This window comes from Aulonocara sp. 'chitande type north' Nkhata Bay, linkage group LG17 (assembly GCF_057382095.1).
Source record: "Aulonocara sp. 'chitande type north' Nkhata Bay isolate Kocher_YH1m ecotype deep benthic linkage group LG17, A_spYH_male_GT1.1, whole genome shotgun sequence".
Lineage (NCBI taxonomy): Eukaryota > Metazoa > Chordata > Actinopteri > Cichliformes > Cichlidae > Aulonocara > Aulonocara sp. 'chitande type north' Nkhata Bay.
The window spans coordinates 7,112,838-7,126,726 of NC_141360.1; the positions used below are offsets into that span (position 1 = coordinate 7,112,838).

The 13,889-nt window shown below is 39.3% G+C and overlaps 1 protein-coding gene across 3 annotated transcripts in view; it reads right to left on the reverse strand.

The window, feature by feature from the left end:
* Positions 1 to 13,889, reverse strand: part of kank4 (KN motif and ankyrin repeat domains 4) — a 91,176-nt gene that overhangs the window by 57,156 nt on the left and 20,131 nt on the right. The window lies entirely within an intron of this gene.

Sequence of the window (13,889 nt, forward strand, 5' to 3'; positions counted from 1 at the left end):
AAATTTAAAATCGTTTTTGTTTTTTTAACATATATTTCTAGTTAGAGAAATTTAAGAGGCTTATCCCTCAAAACTGTAAATACAAAAAAGTTGCACAAACTAGTTTCCCACCAAAGGAAATTAATTTTAAGTGTCTTCATAGTCTTATTTTTGAGATACACCAATTTTCATATACTGCAGGAAAAACGAAAAAATATATTATAGTGCAAATTTGCAAAATAACAGCATATGCATCAAAATAAAATATTTCCAGCAGTGCAATATGAGTCCTCAGCATCCCAGAAACGACACAGAAAGTCATAAAGTCAAACATAACTTTTAAAAACACAAGTATAGGCTCATGAGGCCACCATGGTAAAAAACTACATTTCCGCAAAATGACGTCACTTCCGGTTTCGGGCAGGTCATGCCGGACATGCGATAGTTCACGCTGATGGACGTAGGAAGTGTTACGAACAGCTGATCGGATCGGCAAAGCGTGTTTCTGGAATATTATGTTTTTGTTGCTGCAAGTGCTTTTTATGCAGTTTTTGCAAAGCTATATGTGGAAGGAAACTGTGACCGAGGACAAGCTGATGGCATAAGATGTAAGTACAACTCCTCCGGTTTCATATGCAAAAAAAATATGCAAAAAAATGATTGCGCTAGCTTACGTGGTTGCAGTGCCACCAAGATTTAAAAATAGTTACGCAAAATGGAGCGTGTCCGCTCCGACCGGCTTTAAAGGGTTAAGAAATCTGTTTGAAAGAGTCCCTTTTTAGCAAGTGTATTGACTAAACAAGTGTAAGGTCCCTTGTCTATGCCCTGATATTATGGAGGTGGGTTTAATGTTGTGTAGGAGATATACAATGGGGGAAATAATGATTTGATCTCCTGCTGAATTTATAGGTTTGATCACTTACAAAGAAATGAACACATACATTGAAACAAGTTGATTAAAGTTATGATTTAGTTTGCATGTCACTGGGTGAAATAAGTATTTGATTCCGTACAACCAGATTTCTGGCTCCCACAGACAGTTTTTGTGCTCATGTGGCAGACAGATTATAGTCACTCAATCAATCAAGCAAGCAATTACAGATATTCCTGATCTCATCTGTTATGTGTATAAAGCACACCTGTCCATAGAATCATTTTCTTCCAATCCAACCTCTTCACCAACATGGGTAAAACCAAAGAACTGTCAAAGGACGTCAGGGACAAGATTGCAGACCTGCACAAGGCCGTAATGGGCTACAAGGCTATCATCAAGAAACTTGGTGAGAAGCTGACAGCTGCTGGTGCAATCAATCAAAAACAGGCCAAACAGAATTGTTGAGTATGACCCAAAGTACACAAACTCCACAATCAAGAACAGAGATGGAAAAATTATGCTTTGGGGCTGTTTTTCTGCTACAGGTGAATGGTTGGGTCTGTGCACTGTAAAATCTTGGATGGAAAACTTCCTTTCCTCAGCCACAAAACTGAAAATGGGTCATGGATTGGTCTTTCAGGATGACAACGACCTGAAACATACCACCAAGGCAACAAAGGAGTGGCTAAAGAAGAAGAACATTAAGGCAAACCAACTCAAGCTTTACTCCTCTCTTCTTCTTACTTTATCCTAATGAGCAGAAAAAAAAACCTACTTTGGAGCTCTGTACCACCTAACTCTGGCTTTGCAGTACAATTTTTTCTCACCTCGTTAACTCCAGCTATTTTAATCATCAGACCGTTTTTGCTTTGCCACGAGCAAAATCAAAAATCTCAAAATACAACATTTCAGTCACATTGTGTCATAAAACGTGAAATATGATAATACAAATAAGAAAATGTTTTCTCAAGGGAAAATGGATTTTCCACGGAGTTCCGACTTTGGCATGATCCATCATTTTTGCATCTTGCCAAACTGAGATAAAGTGCTGGTCACTGGGTTCTAACTGCATCAGAGCTTTCTCGTATCTTGTATTTGTTGATATGGTATAAATTTCTGGTTTAAAGTGTTAATATTTAGGCATGTTAGAAGATTAAAAGATTTTAAAAAAGAAAAGGTGAAGGCAACAGCCTGCCATCTGTCATCTTAGTTTGGGACAAAAAGTGATGATGGATGGACAGCAGATGTGTAACTTTACTCCTTCATTCCTTAAGAATATTAGTTACAGCCTGGAAAAACACAAACAAATATCAGCCCAGTGGCAGAAAGATTTACATAATACAAGAAAGAAACAACATTAAGATCAGGATGATTGATGAGGTTATCAAAAAGCACAGAGAGTGAAATGATAAAGCTGGAATAAGAAGCCATACACCAGCTATACATTTTGCATTTAAGTATAAAAGTGAGAAAAACACCATCAATTCTATAAAAGAAAAAATACAGAAATGAGCTTTTAGTGCCTCATTAGCCATCAGTCTTTATCAGGTCTGACTTCAGTAATGCTGCAGTCATTTATAAACCCGTCAAAAACAATGAACTATATAATGTACTATTGAGGAGTATGTGCAGTTGCAAAAACATGTAGTTTGAACAGTTAATGGAAGATTTTTTTTAAATGTCTATTTCAACAGCTTTAATCTTTTGCTAACACCAGATGTGGGAAACATGTGAGGTCCTCAGAGATGTGGATGATGGTAAGCAACTGCCAACCCATTGATGTGAACGGGCATGTCTGTACCACCTTCCTTTTTCCTGTAGTCCACTACAAGCTCTTTGGTCTTAAAAGTGTTAAGGAGCAGGTCCATGTCAGTGTACAACACAACCAGGTGCCCCACATCCCCCTATAGGCTGTTTCTTCATTGCAGATGATACCAGCACACTATGGTATCATCTGCAAACTTGAGAGAGCAGGAATAGAGGAAGGTGTTCAACAGACAGCCTTGGGGCAGAATGATGACCGAGGAAATGTTGTTGCCCAGTCTGACCTGCTGGGGTCTATTTGTCAGAAAGTCCAATATCTCTGGTCCCAAGGTTTTGAGTTTGCATTTGGTTTTTAGTTTTGTTAGGGTTTAAGTTTCAATTTTTACTTACTCTTGAGCATCGCGAGCCTTAAGTCCTGTCTATACTTTATTTCTACTTTGTATTTGTTATTTAATTAATCCTCTTACCTTTTCCCTGTGTCTTCTTCCCAGTTTTCAGTTATTGTTACTCACTTCCTGTTTCATTTTTGTAGTCAGTTTCCTGTCATATCTTACATTTAGTTTTACTTCCTCTTTTTTTCCTCATTGTCATTGAATGTCTTCACCTGTGGGATTAACCTCGCCTGTGTCTTGTTCCTCCAGGTGTTTCCACTTCTTTGATTACCACGTGTGTATAAATAGTCCCATCCTTCCCCTCATCATGGTCCCGGTGTATGTTTGTTTGCCTTTGTTTCTCCCTGCATTCTCTTTAAGTTTTGAATTTAGAGATGACTGCCCTCTTGCACTTTTGTTCAACCTAAATCGTTTTACCAATTCCTGTCTGGTTTTGTGTCCTTATTCCACATCTCATGAAACAAAGAAAAAACTATGAAATTGGATTAATGCTGAAGCACCTGAAAATGAGTTTTTGTTTATGCATGTTGGATAATAACTGAGTAGTAAGTGTTTAGATGTAAGTGGAATTATATAATAATATATATATTCCTTCTCTCACCCCGCCTTGAGGCGACTTTTGTTGTGATTTGGCGCTATATAAATAAAATTGAATTGAATATAATCAGTTCAAACTCTTTTACAAAGCTCACAAAGCTTCTTTTTTATTTTCCAAAACTTTTTTGCCATTTAAAACACCGGGTTAATTAGCGTTTGTCCTTTTTGTTATAACTGAGTTTGTTTCTGGATAGAAAACAAGAAGAAATAGCTTTGGATCTAGTGAAATGTGTTTTGGAACGACTTTCGCACATTTCACTTTAACTGTTGCCAAATGATTTATTCTTTCTGTGCTGCCAAACACAGAAGTTTGTTTTTTCAAAAGTTTTGCTGTCATCGGGTGTTTACTTTTATTTTTTCTCACAGTTTGTATAGATTTTTGCCCAATACGCTCCACGGGGTTGGGAAATGGTCAAAGTTAGAGTTCAAATTTCATTTCAATCACAGATTTTTCAATCACATTTTTTGGTAAAATTTAATCCGTCTACTGAGATGTATTCAATAATACAGACCTAGTGACCACTACATACTGTATTAGCATTGGTCTTTCCAATCTCAACCTATATGAATGTCTAATCAGCCTGAATGATATGAAAATACCTGTGTTTATGGATCATAAAAGTGGATCTGTTGGTGGTTGTACATGAAATTGTTCCTTGCTTTTAAAGATAAGAAGCAAAAAAAAAGGGTCCAAGATATCATATTAAATAAAACCTCCAGCAGACACAAAAATTGAAAACAAGAAACATTCTGACCCACAGCTTGCAGGCTCTGTCAGCTCACACCGTCAGTCCAATCTTATTGTCTTCGGTCTGTCTCCTTCTGTGCCTGCTGCTTTCCCCTCTCTCTGATCTTTTTTTTCATTTTTTCCCTTCTCATATAGTCTTTTGTACTTTAAAGCCCAGCTTGTTTCCTCTTCTACCACATACAAGCAGTTAAATCATTCACATCTATTTAATTCTATAAGTAGTGTTTGGAGCCGAGTATTTTGTTAAAAGTTGAAATTATTGAAATTTTAGTTGGTTTCAGGAAGATGTTTTTTCATGAAATGGTCAGATGAACAATTGCACCATGTAAGTTATTGAATAGCTTGCTGCCTGTGTTATTCCTGTGCATGTCTTCTGTATTGATGTAAATACATGGACATGTTTGCTTCTTAATCACTCATCTATTGGGTTGGAGCCCATTCCCGCTGTTCTTTTTGTGCGAAAGGAAGGGTAGACTCCACACAGGTCACCTGTCTACTACAAGGCAGACACCAGACCATGTTATTAAAATAAATCCACCGTTTCATTCATACTATGATGACTTTAGAACTACTGAAAGCCTAACATGTTTGTTCGGTGAGGAAAAAGCTGGAATACCCAGAACCTATACAAACACATGGGGAACATACAAAGCAGGCAAAGGCCCCATGTGGTGGCTGACAGATTCAAAGCCAGGGCCCTCCTGATGTGAGGTGACAGTGCAAACTGCTGCACCACCGTGCAGCCATGTATACTTCTCCTCTTTCTAAAAATAGCAGGTTTCAAGTTAAACTTTTCTTAAGCTGTTGGATTGTTTATAATGATTTCGGTTGGAATTAAAAAAAATTGGGCATACAATCAGCGCTATTGTTTAGGTATGTCAATGTGTAGCAATAAGCACACGGTGCACCTGTAGCACAGAGAAGTCCAAATGAATTGTGTTCAGGCTGGCTTAGCTTCTAGCCAATTGATCTTCCTGTCACAGGTACATGATGAGAATGGGAACATGGATCAGTGCCTTCTTAACACCAGTGTGTGGGACGACTGGCAGAAGTCCACACATAACTCTGACTTATTAAAAATTTTGGAAAGTTCTAAAGTCTCCTTGAAATATTTAACTAATTGGTGTAAACAGCAATAATACACATGTGGGGAGGAGCTCGTAACAGGCTAGACAAGGTGCCCTAGTCTCAGCTTAATCCTTGCTTGAGGTTTCGCAGAGGTCAGACACTCTGATAGTCAATAACATAAAATTATTCCATGGTCCCTAAGCAGATCCTGTGTGAATTCCATGTAATGGATATGAAGAGCCAAGGCATTGATTCCAAGGGCAGCTTTTATTCTGCTATAAAACCAAAGAATGAAACACAGATAGCCGGCATGAGAGAAGAAGGAGGGAGTATTCCCTGAGCAAAGCAATGATATCAAATGAAATCTGCCTCCCACTCCTCTCCTTAAACCCCCATCCACCCACCCCTCCACTTTTTCCTACAAGAAGAGGATTCCCAATGTCACTTTCATTCTCTTTTACTCTCGCTCTCTCTCACACACACACACACACACACACACACACACACACACACACACACACGGATTGATACCATTTCCGCTCTGGGATTCCTGCTTAATTATTCACTGCCGCGGTCATGTGACTGCAACATTCACATACGAGCATTTAAAGATGCCCGTAAGGATGCATCAGTCATGTTGGGTGGCATGGATGAAATCATTATAATATATTATTAAAAGGGCATTAGGATATATTTCTAAATCAATATACACTGTGATGAGCAGGGTGAAACAAGCACTGCTGTCAGTTTACCGACCCCTTGGCTGCAGGCTCATTGAGCCTTTTGTTAATTGTTGGGTATTCTTCTAAATCTGTAGGTATCCAACAGATTTGTTTTTACATTTTAAAAACAAATTCATGCTCCTGGTTAGGACTGGGCGATATATCGAGTTTTTAAATATATCGATATATTTTTATACGAGATATGAGATGTGACAATATCGTTTATATCGATATAGTCTATGTTACGTTATAACTATACTTGTGGAGCCGCAAGTTTGCCTCTCTTTCGTCCACTTTTGTCTCTACGCTGCATTACTCGGCCTCGCCTCTCTCCTTCACTGAACTCCCCCTCTGCCATCGCTTCACCTGCAGGCAACGACAAGATGGACACGGCAGCTATCAAAGAGGAGCTGGTCGGTAAAAAGAAAACATTTGGAGATTACTATTTTAGTGTTGCAGCGTGACGTTAATGCCATAACTGCATTAACGGGGCAAATCTCTGTTAACGAGTTACCGCGCATCGCCCCGTGCGTGGGGCTGGACAGCGTCAACGCATTAAGGAGCTAACCAGGCTAACAGTGCGCCTTATGTATGAATTCTGGTTGTGCTTACTGACTGATTTGATGTGGTACACAGCGCTCAGAAACCTTTCAAAAAATGTTTTGGTACGACTTTGGTAAGCTACGAAGCTGGACTGCTTGATGGATTGTTGGAGCATTACGGCTACCGAGGAGCCTCGCGGAGTGATACGTATATTCTGCTTCAATGTAATATTACCGTACTGTGTGCATATAAGGACCACAAATGGCACCTGTTAAGAGACACGGTTACAAAGAGGATTTCAAACTCCAGGCTGTCAGTCATGCAGTAGAACAGAGCAGCGAAATCTGTCTGTCTTTGTTTTTATGCTCAGCGTCTTTTTAGTTTTTTTGACTGCACAATTGTGAGCTTTTTGTTATGCACAAAAACAACATCATTTATTTTATTTATGGAGCATTATTACTTAATAAATGCTGATAATTTATTTCTGAATAATTTTTCCTCCTACATCTACGCTGTATGATAATAAAAGTGTCTATGTGAGATTTGGGACACAGATTTGACTAAGAACTCTCTGTTTGTTCTTACTTTATGGCTTTAAAAAATATCGAGATATATATCGTATATTGCCATCCAGCTAAAGAATATTGAGATATGAATTTTGGGTCATATCGCCCAGTCCTACTCCTGGTGATCTGGCAACCTACTCTAGGTTGCCAGATCACCAGGATCTGGTGTCTAGGTTGCCAGGATCTGGCAACCTAGACACCGTCACCAGACAGTGACGTTAAGATTTTTGGCTTTTAGTAAAATGTTTTGAAGTCTAAATTAGACTGTAAACAGCAGCATCAGGTCAAAATTTACTGGCCCAGTACCAGATGAGACCAAACACTTAGTTTTACTTCATGAAAAGGACGAATCTGGTAAAGTTGCACACACATAACCAGATAGACAGAAGTAGGAAACAGACAGTAAAAGCAAAAAAAAAAAAAGAAAAGAAAAAAGAAAAGTTGACTGTTTGCAGTGTCTGATTACTGTCAGGATAAATATAGATCTGTTCTACTGGAAAATAAACACATGAGTACATACAGCATGCACACCCGGCACGCATATTAATCACCCGAGAATACACACAGCAGAAAGTGCAGTCACAAAGCACAGGAAGTTCAAGCTCAAAGTGCAGAGGTTAAAGGTTAGTGGAAACAAAAGTTGCACATGATGGACCCAGAATGTGAATGCAAAGATACATATTTTGAAGGCTGCGGAAAACACTTTGTGTTCCATCTTTTGAAGTTTAATAAATCCCACAGTGCTCCACATACCGTATTTTTCTCCATTTGAAGTAAAAGACAGCAGCCTCCTCCAGTCTCTGCTCTCACATTAGTCAGCCAAAAGAGAGAGAGAGCAGACAGAGTAAAAAGACTACTCTTCCAGCATTGTTTTGTTTCCAGAGCTTCCCAAATTACCATCTTCTTGAAATAGACTCAAACTGCACTCTGGTGAGATGAAATGTGTGTGTTCGTAGGTTCACTGCAGGACGAAGGGAGGAGATTTCAAAGTGATACACATACAGACAAACGCTGTTACAGATGGCAAAATAACAGCACATTTACACCAGACGATGAACTCAATTTCTCTCTGGATGGAACTTGAAACTCTTTACAAAATTGTGGGCTGGGATTCAACCACTTTTTATGTCTATAAAACAGATACCTGCACGGGGATCTGTAGGAAGGGACAAGAACTGTTGATATCGAAAAGGTGAAACTGACTTTTATGAGTCACTTAAAGTGCAGTCAGGTTTTCACTGGAACCATAATCTAGTAGCTGCTAATCGAACCACAGTTTAAGACAGTAACAGGCTATAAAAGTAGTGCCACAGTCAGATAAGGACAGATGGGCACTGGGTCAATTAACTGCGCACTCACACACAGCCGCGGCCAGAAGACCCAAATAGAGAAAACACAAAATAGTTTGGCCTGAAGGGAGCTCATTTAGAAACACAGACTTTGTTTGGGCAGCGCAGAGGACCCGAAAACAAGAGGCTAGCTGGCTAGCTGACTGACTCACAGCACACACGCACACAGTGCTCAGAGGCAGTTCTGATGTTTATAAAAGATGCACATTAAAGAAGATGGAAATGGATGTGAGGAAGCACACAAATATAAAAATTGTACACCGAGGTAAAATAAAGAGAAAATAAAAATCAGCATAGGGGGGTGAATAGAAAAAAAAGAAGTCTTACTTGAATCCTGTTTTCCAATATGGGGAGTAGCAGAAGGCAGAAGGCACTCAAATGGGAAAAGAACTGGCCATGCATGTTCTGTGAAATCCTGGCTGTGTTTAGGCAACCCTCTGTGCTGGCTAGGAGCACAGTTTTGCCCCACATTACATTGTACTGCCAAAGATCAAGATAATTCAAATGGGCAAAATCTCTTGATCTCCCACTAATGATTTCATTTTATTTGGAATATATTTAAAGTCATTCCCGGGATCCACGAGTGCAGAAGAAAAGTCTAAATAGGTGAAAAAAAATAAAGCAGGATATGAAATCAATTTTAAATCCATAATCCAGGGGAGGGTCTTATTGAACATATGATATATTTTTTTTATCTCCATAGTTTCCATAAATATGTCTGTAAAACCACAGCTCATTACGCTGTGATACAGGGACAAATGTGCTGGTGCTGCCGGGGCTTCAGTTCTTAGTTGAAAAGCAGTTGTCAATTAAGGTCATTGCTTTATAATACAGTACCTGCTGTATTATAACCATAGGTGTATATTGTAGATCAGACTCAAGGCCCGGGGGCCACTTGCGGCCCACGTCACCCCTATTTGCGGCCCGTATATTAACATGAAAAAAAAAACACACAGAATTTTCGAAAACATTTCCTGTTTGTTTTTTGTACTGCTTGAACCATCCAATGAGATGACAGTGCCAGCAGTGACCCACAGTTCATTTACGTTTGACAACTATGTCGCCTTGAGGCAACTTTTGTTGTGATTTGGCGCTATATAAATAAAATTGAATTGAATTGAATTGAATTGAAACGAATTGAATTGAATTATGTTCTCCATGGTTTCTGTTTGTCAGAGGGCAGCAGAAAGCTTCTGATCATATGAAACCACTTACAGGAAACAGGCCGGACAAAGGATTCTGGGAGCTGGTCACCTCAGTGGGATTCCCTAGCACTTCAAAGGGCCATAGCTGTACATACACACACACACACACACACACACACACACACACACACACACACACACACACACACACACACACACACACACACACACACACCACCTTTATCTCTTTCTTCAGTAAATGGAATAAAGCCATGTTTGTTCCTGCCTCTCCTCTCTTAGCTTCAGAGTGATGAGTGCAAGCATGGCTTTGATTCCTATGACTTGTTTCTGCTTTCTGCCTCAGCTCCTTTTTTTCCTCCTATCACATGTGTGGCAACAAAAGCGTGACCCCCAACCCCCCCAGCTTTGGACAACTGACCTGGGAAATACATGCGCTGGATGTCAACCTGTCTGTTAAGGTTGAAAAAGTAACTACAAAATAACAGCACTGCAAACTAATAAAAACTTATTAGACTTTGGGGGATGGGCACAGTGTTCGGCAGCTTTACCGGATCTTCACACTTGGTAAGAAGCGAAGAAGCGAGGGGAACATAAGAATCAAAAAAAGCTGAATTTCAAATCGCAAGGGGCAGAAATCAAACACACTTGAATGAGTTATCGCCAAAAATAGCTGCAGTGTCACATTAACCACATTTTAATCGGGCTGAACAGCAAGAAGCTAATTGATAGATCAGTCAGCTTATAAAATGCCAAACAAAGATAAATGCCCACTGCCTCCTAAACGCCCCGAGCAATATCTTCCAATTATTTTTCTGAACCATTATTTAATTTACAATGACATGAAATATTAGACCCAAGCTAATCTATTAATATGTTTGAGAGCCTGCAGACTGCAAATGACAGGGTGTTTTTACTATAGCAAACATCATTAATAAATGGTAAACTGATAGCTAAGTAGCTGTTAAATGAGCGATAATGCTACCATCTAAGAACCTATTTTGATGGTTACTGTAAAGTTGCAGCTGATGTTTATAAAACATCAGAAGAGGTGAATAAGTCCCATGTCGCGTACATATAAACACTGCTGGATGGTGATTTTAAAGCTAAAGCTAAAGTTAAAGTTACACAGGTGAGGGCAAGCAGACAGCATTAAGATGCATCCACGTTCCTAATTTTTACTCTTTACACAATCCAAAAGGGTGAGTTACAAACAAACTCACCTCTTATATGGTTTTACTTTGAACTAGGCTGGAAGAATGCTTGTTTTCCATTGGGGTCATGGGCTCAGGAGGTGGAGCAGGTCATCTGCTTATTGGAAGGTTGATTGTTCAGTCCCTGGCTGCTCCAGTCTGTGTGCCAAAGTATCCTTCGGCAAGATACTAAACTCAGAGCTGTTCCTAATGCCTTCACTGCGTGAGTGCTTGGGTGAACATTAGATAGAAAGCACTTAGAAATAGAAAAAAAGTGCTTGGGTGAATGGGTCGTGATGAAGTGTTTTGACTTATATACACAAGAACCTGTCCATTGACCATGCTGATTATTTGGAAATTTTAACACTTCTAAAGGGACTGACTTGCTTCAGATGACCAGTTTTAAGCAGTTCATCCATTGTTGTGTTTTGTTTTTGCTAGCTTTTTGGTTGGGAGCAAAGGCCAAAATGAGTTGCTAAGGTCAACATACAACATGCTACCCCTCTTAAAAAATGCAGAACCATAAAAAGATGATTAAGCATAACTGATGGAGAAATGGGAGCAACATTAATCTGCTATACAGCTGTTCTATTTGGCACACGGGTAATAGGATGTACGGCAATATAACACATCGATCCATCCACTCATCCATCATCCACACCCTTTCATGCTGTTTAAGGTCACTGGGCTTGGGCTTTTTCCCAATGGGAGGCGGTGGCAGTGTGGACAAGTCACCAGTCTATCACGCTGTCACTATTTCCCAGAATCAATCAAAGTCAAGTCAGCAGTTTCCTATATTTCAAATATAGAACAGGATGTAATGGATTGGCAAACCAATAACATATCTACTGCTGTTACTTAGTGTCAGTTACTTAGTAACCATCTGTTACTTGGTGACTAATTTGTACACGTCACGCACTAAGCAATGTGGGAGAAGTCAAAATGTTTAATCTGGTCACCTTGCCATCAAAAGCATTGACATTTCGACCACTGTAGAGAGAGCAGATGGTCAGAAACATACAGTACAGATGGCTTAAGCCATTTTCACACATGCACTGTAGCCCCAGATATTACTCAACGTCAGTGGATATGAGAAGTCCAGTGCAGTTGAATCAGCCGTTAGACTGTATTTAATCTATCAGCTTCCTAGTAATAATACTGTGTAATTTCTGATTGTGAGAACAGCTTCAGCTGGCGGTCTACCAATCATGAGGTTAGTGGTTTGATCCCTGGTTCTTCCGATGACCGCATGTTGAAGTGTCATTTGGCAAAACACTTAACTGAAAGAAATCAAAGGCATAAGGAGAATGTACTATGAATGTGTGTGAATACACCCTATAGCAAACAGGGTTTTTGGTGCTCAGTTAAAGATTAGATATGCAGTTAGCTTACCAAGAGTAACCCTGATTACAACTAACATGTTAAAAAGCAAATGATTAGCTTTAGCTCTTTTGGCTTCACATGCTTTTCTTAGATTGAAACATATGGGTCAATAATTCTGTCAGTTACATACAACATAAAAAAAAACCCTGCAAGGTTTTATTATGACTAGCTGCAGGATTCGTGTCAACCACATCTCTGTTCTCTCATCTCACCACATAACAGTGGGGATCTTATCTCTCTATTCTCTCAAAATTGATTTCCTTCCCTGTTCCCTTCTTTGTCTGCCAGGATAGGATGTCACTACTTGAGTTGCATTGATATAATGAAATCACTGAGCAAAAAAGAAAGGAGAAAAAATGTACAGCTTGCGCAAGTGAGAAAAATGAACCAGGAGGAGGAATTAACATGACCAAGTCTGCAAAATTGCCCAGTATGTTTGTGTGATTGCTGTGTGAAGCTGAAACAAATAGCCTGACTGTTGTAACGCGGTTGCCTAAGAGTCATTATTTTTCAGGCTTTCTTTTCCCCTCCTAATTGCTAATGTGCAACCGTTCTTTGTTCTTCTTATTCCCCCACTATCCAATTTGTTACAAATGCCTGTGTTGCCTCTTTTTTCTCACAATACCCCAAAATGGCACAATAAATAGTTGAGAGTATGAATAAACAAGGTAGTTTTTATAGACGACAAACATGCCAAATACACCCCCCCACCAGCTCGAAAAAACCCAATAAACAAAATGTAATAACATTTTAATCTCATAACAAATTAACAAATATCACATACAAATAAGACAAATTCATCCAGACTGGGGATTTGTTAAATATATATAGCATTCCTCCTTTTCTGGGCTGCAGACAACTTCCAATTCCCTGCTATCACACAGAGACTCTGCAGAGCTTACAGCTTTTCTTCCCCATCACGATAATGCCTGCGTAACCACTCTCTTACATACTGTCAGTGCCCTCTATGCACAGTGTTCCCATTAATCACATACTGGGAATGATGCCTGGAAAAAAATGGACAGAATTTTCTGTGACTGTAGATAATAGAAATTCCCAGCTCGCTCTGGCAGTGCTAACAGAAGGCACATGAAAGGCACATTTTGAGCTGTATAGTAAAATGGTCATTTATTGTGTCTTGGGGCTTTTTTAAGTCTATTATTAATTCACATGTGGCTATACTTTTTTCCAGAATGTCATTCATAATTAGGGCTTTCATAATTAGGCATTCAACGGTCATTCTTATTACAACTGTAAAGAAACCAGTGTGCTCATTGTAATGTTATAGAACAACAACAGCAGGACTTCTGTTCCTGAGTTCTCGGGCACATTTCCTCACATTTGAGAAACCAGACACAGCTGGAAAGTTAATAAAATACCCAATCTGCTTTTTTTTAACTGAATGAAGGTTCCAACATCTATGCTGTTAAGCTGGATTTAACAGCTACAATCTTAGAACCTGCTTAACTCTTTAATAAATTTCAAAAATCAGTCTAATCTGATAATCTGGCGATATGAGACGTGTGCAAGCAGTTTAGAGGTCTGTGG